Below are 8,999 nucleotides of genomic sequence, written 5' to 3' on the forward strand. Positions count from 1 at the left end.
ACTGACCAATGAAAAGAAAAGTACATGAAAAGGAACGAATGAATACATGGTTAGGCAGATGGACAGATGGTGGGTGTGTGGATTGATGGAAGAAGGATCTAAGAATGGATGGATGGATGGATGGATGGATGGATGGGTGGATGGATGGATGGGTGGATGGATGGATGGATGGGTGGATGGGTGGATGGGTGGATGGGTGGATGGATGGATGGGTGGATGGGTGGATGGGTGGATGGATGGATGGGTGGATGGGTGGATGGATGGATGGATGGATGGATGGGTGGGGGTGGGTGGGTAGGTGGGTGGATGGGTGGATGGGTAGGTGGGTGGATGAAAGAATGGATGAGTGGATTCAAGCCTGCATGATTGGGTAGATGGGTGAGTGAGTAGTTGGAAGGATGAAAGAATGGATAGACAATTTCTCACAAGAGAAGGACCATATTTCAGGTGACAGGATATGCATCTCAACAGAGTATGATTTTCTTAGTCCTCTGCATTAGAAGTGCCATTCAAAACCCAAACAATCCTTGAAATACTTAAAAATAAACTATAGGAACACTGATGGATTTTCACCACAAAAGCACTTCTATAGTAAATTCTGTTAAAAACATTTTTTTAATGCATAGTCTTATTATTTTTCCCAAATTCTACCTCTGGAATTATAAGTACTACAACACTGGACTGGTGAGATAGCTCAGCATTTAAGAGCCCTGGATATCTTTCAGGGTTCCTGAGTTCAATTCCCAAAACACACATGGCTGCTCACAACCATCTGTTTATAATGGGAGCTGATGCCGTCTTTTGGTGTGCAGGTGGACATTCAGACAAAGCACCCATATACATAAAACACATTAAATAAATAAATATTTAAAAAGCACAACACACAGTTTGCATTTACCTCTTTTATTTATCTATTTATTTAGATTTTGTTCCATTTATTTATTTATGGGGGGGGCTTTGGTCGGATATGGCCAACTTGCCCTGTCCTTACCTAAGAATGGGAGTGTGGATTGAGAAATGGCAGATAGAAAAACTATTGATACTAAAGAAAAGACAGAGACATAGAACAGAGTTGGGAGGGCATTTCAGTGAATACTGGGATCTGCCTCAAGTTTATTGCTCAAAATTCTTATATACCCCAACCAAAAAGGGGAAAATGGCAAAAGACTTCTTTACCATGATACAATGAACAAACAGACTTTCTTCTTTAATCCTCCAAACATTTAGTAATCACACCTTAGACCAAATCTCTTATTATCTAGTTAAGACATCCACACCTTAGACCAAAGATCTTTCAGTAGCCATGCCTTAGACTTTTAGTTCTTAGGACTTTAGCCTTAAAAGAGCAAGGATAGTTTTGAACTCTCTGACCTTAATTCAAAACGAAGTAAAGCTATTTCTATGGGCCCCGACGTGTGTGTGTTTGTGTGTGTGTGTGTGTGTGTGTGTGTGTGTGTGTGTGTGTGTGTGTGTTATGGAAATGCCACAGCATACATGTGGAAATCAGACAATACATAGAGTTAGTTCTTGCCTTCTACCATGTGGTTCCTAGGGTTTGAACTCAGCTTGTTAGGCATGGCAGCAAGCGCTTTTACCTGCTGAACTATCTTGTATTTCCCTCTTCTTCTCCCTGCCCCCACCCCCAAGGGAAAACATAAAGGCAATCCTCCACTGCCACGAATTGTGTGGTTCAGTTTCCTGCATTTGAAAATCACATCCAGATAAGCTTCACCCTGGTAAAACCAACTTTTCGATCATGGTACATCCCCTGCCAGGTAAGTTTTGTATTTGACTCTTCATGAGATTTTTATATAGCCCTGAAAATATTTATTGAGTCTTATTTATACCAGACAACATTTTAGGCACCCAAGATAAAGCAATGAGCAAAACAAAGACCTCCACCCTCAAGACACTTATCCTCAAAAAGAACAATAGTAGATATAATTGACATGTGAGTTGTACAGTACCACAGACTGTAACTATTCAGAACAGAAAAGTCAAACAGGGCAGGAGGATTCAGAAAGTTGTGGGGTGGTGCTTTACTTTGTAGTAAATGGAGATGGAACTGTGTGCTTCACTGCAAAGGCAATTTAAAGGAAAGAAGCTAAGCTGTAGTGGCATCTTTACATAATGTCATTCACTGATTGGCATGAGATGCAAGATGCCACTACAAGAAGCTAAGCTGTAGTTTCCAGAAAGAAGAATGAGCCGTGCAAAGGCCCTGAAGCAGAGCATGCCAGGAAGGTAGTGAGACTGGCATCCTGTGGAAAACCAGGAAGTAGAGGAGGGGGGCGTGAAACCAGATAAGAGGGATTATGTTTGGGAACAGATCACGTGGGAACTTAGAGCCATTTATCTGGACTTAGGGTTTTTCTCTGAATGAAAAGGAGAGGGCATTGTGGGTTTGGAACGTTTTTTGTTTTGGGACAGGGTCTCATGTAGCTCAGGCTGGCTTTAAACTTACTGTGTAGTTGAGGATAAACTCGAACTTCAACTCTTACTGTCTCCTGAGTGCTAGGATTACAATCACGTACTGACGCACTCAGTTCATTCAGCATGCTAGGTTTATATGATGCTGGGGATCCAACCCAGGGCTTCATGAACGCCAGACAAGCACACTCCTAACTTAGCTGCCTCCCTAGCCCCAGAATCAGCTTTCAACGGGAAAGAAAATGTCTTCAGATGAGGCAGCGGAGGCCATGATACTGATGTTGGCGGTAATGTGCCTATTGTGAGAATCTTTGGACCTGTCTGCCCAGGCTCCTCAGCTGGAAGATGGAAACTCAGAGCTCTGTAGGGATTGGGGTAGAGTGGACTGCAGACAGTTCTCTAGGAAAACGGCAAGCTGGATGGAGAAGGGAAGAACAGTACAACAGTCAGAGATCCACTTCAAGTTCCATTAACTGGAACTGGAAAATACTATTCAATGGCCAGGTGTGGCAGCACAAATTTAGAAGGTGGAGGTCTTGACTTCCAGGCTAGCCTAGGCTATATAATAAGACCTTTTTTGGGCGGGGGAGGGGGGAAATAGCACTGAAAATAGACTTGTAAAGTGGAGATGTTCCTGCTAGCTAATTCCCACGCCACACTTGCCTGGCAGAGGCAGTAAGCCCTTGGTCTTGGACTCTTAGCAACCTTCTAGCCTCTGGGCTCTGTTGCTACCTGCCTCCCTGGAGCAAGTCTGATGAATGAATATCCCGTTCTGTTCAGGCCCAGATGAAATGAATTCTTCTGTCTCCAGCTGCACCACACCCTTTCACTGCCTCCCACTGAGTTCTGGCTTCTGGTCTAGACAAGACAGTTTTTTTTTGTGTGTGTGTGTGCTCATTTGCATAGCAGAGATTATTGATATCAGTCAGATCCCTAGTGAACAAATGCTCAAACCTGTCTCAGGTTCCCAGCTTCAACCCCAGCCCAGCTTCAGTTTCTTCCTAGGCAGTGTCTTCCCTTTCCATGGAGGAGTGTATCCAGCAAAAGTCCCCATGAGTAACACCGATGTCTTGAATCCCACGGAGATGACTCTGTTATGATTGCATAGTTCCTGAGCAACCCAGGGGGAATGAACCTGTGTGACCTCACCACACTAGCGTGTGCACGGCACAATAACAGACAAATGCAAACATTTCTTCAAAAAATATATTAACCTAGGCTGGAGAGATGGCTTAATAATCAAGAATACTTGCTGTTCTTTCAGAGAATTTGAGTTTGTCCCCAGTACCCACATTAGGCAGCTCACAACTATCTGTAACCCCAGTTCCAGGGGATCTGATGCCTTCTCTGGCTTTGTGGGCAAATAAATATACATGGAAAACACACACACACACACATTCATATATATAAAATAAGTAAGACCTTAGTATGTACATATATATATATATATATATATATATATATATGCATCGTGTGTGTGTGTGTGTGTGTGTGTGTGTGTGTGTGTGTGTATGTGTATACACACCAAAATTTTACTCATACACTGTCCCTGGCAGTCCCACTTATCACTGATTTGCTTTGGAGAGTTCGATTTCCTGAGGTTTCATATAAATACAATTATACAATAGGCATGTTTTTGTTATGTGAACTTTCTTCAGCCTAACATTTTTGATTCATCATTTCATTGTGTGCATCTATAAGTCCTTTCCTTTTTATTAATGAGATTTCATTTTATGGATACAGTGAAATTTGCTGTGAAAATACCTGCTCAAGTTATTTCTGTGTTTTGGAGTATTACGAATTGTATTATTCAGAGTTCTCTAGCAAACAGAACTGATAGAATGAAATATATATATATTCATTATATACATTATAATATATAAAAATATATATTAGATTGGCTTACAGGATGTGGTCCAGGTAGGTAGTTCAACAGTGGCTGACTGATGATGGAAAGTGGGAATCCATCAGCTGTTCAGTCCATGAAGCTGGATGTCTCTGTAGTCCCAATTTGATGTTGAAGGTCTGGAGGACTCCTGGAGAGCTGCTGGGTTTCAGTCTATGTGAGAATCACAAAGAATTTGTGATGGAATACCACAGCATCAGGACAGACGAACTTGCCGGCAAGGATGGGAACCAGCACCAAAAATATACTTTCCTTCTTCCATGTCCTTTCATCTGGGCTGCCACCGAGAATACTGCACACATTTAGTATAGATCTTACAGCTTCAAATAATTTGGTCAAGAAAACCATGAGGCTGGAGAGATGACTTGGTGGTTAAGGGCACTGATTGCTTTTTCATAGGACCGGGGTTCAGTTCCCAGCACTCACATGGCAGTGAGTGTCCATAACTGTCCATAATACCAAGATCTGACAGCCTCACACAGACATACATGCAGGCAAAACACCAATGCACATAAAATAAAAATAAATAAATTATTTAAAATAAGAAAACCCTTCACAGGTGGGCCCAACAGCTTCAGATATAGTCAAGTTGACAACCAAGATTTGCCATGACATGAATAAAAACACTTATGAACATGGATGTACAAATCTGTGAGTAGATGTTTCCTTGTGTTTCTCTTATGATAATGCATAAGAATAAACTACTGGCCCAAGAATATGAATACACACACACACACACACACACACACACACACACACACGACACTTTATAAATAATTGACAGTTCTCTGTAGGAGGCATTGAAAATCCTACCTTCTTTTTCTTTTTGTGGGTGTGTTTTTTGTTTTTTGTTTTTCGTTTTGTTTTTGGAGACAGGGTTTCCCCTGCGTAGCCCTGGCTGTCCTGGAACTCATCAGTAGACCACCTGGCCTCAAACTCAGAGATCAGCCTGTTTCTATGAGTGCTGGGATTAAAGACATGCACTACCACTTCCCCACAAGGTATTAGAACTTTTAAAGACTTAAGAACTTTAAAAGGTTGGACTGTGTTTTGTATTCTGATATTAGCATAAGATATGGGGTATGAGGGGAGAAAGGTTATGGTTTAAAAGGCAGTGTGTGGCAGGGTTGGAATCCTTGCAGAGAGGCCCCGGGAAGCCTATGGTGAGGTTGTTAAGATGGAGGCTGTATATGTTAGAGATGCCAGGACTATGAGACATCCACCAGGAAGGGAGGCCTCTGTGGAGTGGAGGCAGCCTAAGAGAAGATGTTTGTTTTAGGCAGCAGAGCTGCAGGTGTGTGGCTACCCAGGGCTTTGGAGCCCAGTTAGTTACATTATAAACCCCAGATGATAGGCATGAAGCTGAGGGATCTGATATTTGCTCTGGTGACTTTAAAACATTTTTAAAAAATTTATTTTATGTTACCTGGTGGTGGTACACACCTTTAATCCCAGAACTTGGGAGGTAGAGGCAGGCAGATCTCTGTGAGTTCGAGGCCAGCCTGTTCCACAGAGTTCTAGGACAGGCTCTAAAGATACACAGAGAAACCCTATCTTAAAAAACAATAATAATAATAATAATAATAATAATAATAATAATAATAATACAATTTATATGTCTGGGTCTTTTGTCCACATGTATGTCTGTGTACCACAGATTGGGCAGAAGAGGGCATCAGATGTCCTGGGACTGAAGTTACAAACAGTTGTAAGCTGTCATGTGGGTGCTGAGAATCAAAACCTGGTCCCCTGGAAGAGCAGCAAGTACTGTTTTCCACTGAGCCATCTCTCTAGCCACACTCAGTGTCCCTCTGTCCCCTTTTTAAGGGAGTTTCACTACATAGGCCTGGCTCACCTGGAACTATGTAGATCAGGCTGGCCTTGAACCCATAGAAATCCACCTGCCTCTGTCTCCCAAGTCTTGGACTAAAGGCATACACCAGACCTAGTCTGAGAGAACCTTTGATACCAGAAATGAGCATTTATATAAAAAAATGGACACAAAGACCAATATGTATCCTGTGGCCTGAAGATATGAAGAGTACAGTGGCAATGTATAGGCTCAGACAGCAATTTGTTAAAGATATTTCCACGACCAATGAACACATGAGAGACAAATATTTGGAAATTAAGACAGGCCTGAGAAGTTAGATTATTTGGGCATTAAATGCACACTTAAAAAGAAATAAAAAAAAAAGAGGAAGACAAACAACCTTACTACTTTATTCATGCCTAATGAAACTTGCCCAGTTAATCCCTCCAAGGAGTCCCATTCATTCCTAACGCCTCCCATCCAGCTGTATTAATTATTTGGTTTTGGTTGTTGATTTTTCTTTTTCTTTTTCTTTCTTTCTTTTTTTTGGGGGGGGGTTCAAGACAGGGTTACAGGGTTTCTCTTTGTAGCTTGGGAGCCTATCCTGGCACTCTCTCTGGAGACCAGGCTGGCCTCAAACTCACAGAGATCCGCCTGCCTCTGCATGGTTGTTGATTTCTCAAGACAGGGTTTTTCTGTGTAACAGCTCTGGCTGTGCTGGAACTCACTTTGTAGATCAGGTTGGCCTTGAACTCACAGAAATCCGACTGCCTCTGTCTCCCAAGTGCTGGGATTTATCCCTACTGTTTCATTTTTATAATAACAAATCAAATAACAAATATATTTCCTTTTTTGTTTATTTGTTTAAGTTAAACCACAAACAGGCACAACCAAGCATCATGTCTCACGTTTATTCCTGTGAGCTCATCCTCCAAACGCTGACCACTGGCGAAGCTGGCCTTAGCGACGTCTGAGGTAAGGCGGGGACTAAGAAATCAGCGTGGGCGGGAGCCCCCAGGTCTTGGCTCCTAAACTTCAGTCTTCCATGCTGCGCGTAAGGCTAGAGAAGGATTCTCCCTTCTTTCTCCATAACCACTGCTGTGCAACTGCTGTGACAAGTCGGGGTTCTGGGCCATCTGACCCAGACACGCCCATTTCCCCCTTAGGTTGGCAGAACAAGAATGGAGGGCAGAAGGATCTAGCTCTGCCGGTGACTTTGGCAAACCACAAGGGCTCCAGATACACCCAGTCCCATTGGTGGTGACTCTAGAAGCCAAGTAGGAAGGTGATAGATAAGTCCCGAGTAACAGCACCCATCGCCTCTCCCTCCCAGAAAGGAAGTTGTAGCTTGGCCTGGCTGTCAGAGTTCCCGAGGGGCTTCCCCCTGACCCAGACACCCCCAGGCGCTCCTGAAACACCTGGGGGACAGAGATTCTGCAAGCCAGGTTGGGGCCCTCCCAGGTGCAAAACCGGTAATCGGGCGGGCCTGGGGGTAGGGGGCAGGCGGCAGCTGCGAATCGCGGGCAAGGCGGCGGGGCGGGAGCAGCTGGATCCCGGGAAACTTGGCGGGCGCTGCGGGCCTGGGGGGGGGGGGAGGGCGGTGACATCAAAGGCCCCGACTCTCCAGAGCACAGAGGGGGAAGGGACGGCGCAGATCCCCGCATTTCTGGATCTATGATTTAAAAAAGAAGAAAAAATGTTGCTCTCCTAAAGACCCTGGTCGCAGCTGCAGACTCGGCATCCTCCGCTGCTCTGGGGAGGCTGCGGGGTGTCTATGGCAACAGGTGCGGGCTGCCCCAAAGCACTCCTGTCCTCGGCACCTGGAGACAGAAGGTGTTCGAGAGGGATAAACAGTAAGGACGAGGACCTGGTAGACCGTGATTATTTAGATGCAAATATCCACAAAAACTTTGGTACCCAGGGTGCAAAGGTTTCCAGGATGAAGTTCTGAGAACTCATTCCTACTTGGAAAGTTCTGGAACTTCTCGCCCCACCCCAAAGTGGAGGCCTTAAATGGTGGTAAACACCTGCTTTCTGTGGGCAGGGTTATGCGCTTCTGGGAATGTCCCTGCTTCTGCCTGTGGTGACCATAGGAGATGGGGAGCAGTAAGGCCATAGGGTGGATGATGGGGTTGGGGTTGGGGTTGTAGCTGTTCCTGAGGTGAACGAACAAAAGTGAGGATGGTGGTAAAAGAACAAGATAAAATGCCTGGCAGGGCGGTCCCACACTTGTAACCCCAGCTCTTAAGAGGCTGAGTCAGGAATGATGATACCCTGTTTCCAAAACCCTAAAAAGAAAAAAGAAAGAGGGATGGGAGGCAAGAGGAGGAGGAGATAGAGGAGGAAAGTAGGGAGAGGAGGAAGACAAGTGGGGAGGAGGGAGAGGAGGGAGAGGAGAGAGAAAAGGACTCTGGCAACTCAGAGAACTATCAGTAGGAGCACGTCCATTGCTAGGTCAGCGCAGGGGTGAGTTCTCAAATTGAAAGGGATTTAAAACAATAGATCTCACAGTGCACCCCTGAGCCAGCCCCAGGTCTTTCTCTGGGAACTCTTTAGAAATGCCACCTACAGAACCAGAAACTGGGAGTGGGCCCAACCACAGGCAATCCTGAGGCCAGGCGGCTTCAGTTTGAGAAGCTTTAGTGTAAAGGAAGGGCCCCTGGCTTAGGGGAGGGAAAACTGGCTCCTTCCATTTTTCCCATCAGTGAAAGGAAAGGTGGGACTAGGTCTGTGGACACACTGGGGGGCCAAGGGAGGCGACATCACAGCTGAAGGTTAGCCCTTTGCACTGATTTTTCCCAGGGAAGCTGAAATCTTAGAAGTTTCCTGTGACAGCGACTAACTAAACAT

General features: G+C 44.7%; 1 pseudogene; it reads right to left on the reverse strand.

Annotated features, from left to right (window-relative positions):
• Window positions 1–1,643: 1,643 nt before the first annotated feature.
• LOC113837081 lies at window positions 1,644–1,783 on the reverse strand (annotated as a pseudogene).
• Between the last annotated feature and the right edge of the window lie 7,216 nt (window positions 1,784–8,999).

The sequence above is a fragment of the Cricetulus griseus genome, chromosome 8, assembly GCF_003668045.3.
Source record: "Cricetulus griseus strain 17A/GY chromosome 8, alternate assembly CriGri-PICRH-1.0, whole genome shotgun sequence".
Classification (NCBI taxonomy): domain Eukaryota; kingdom Metazoa; phylum Chordata; class Mammalia; order Rodentia; family Cricetidae; genus Cricetulus; species Cricetulus griseus.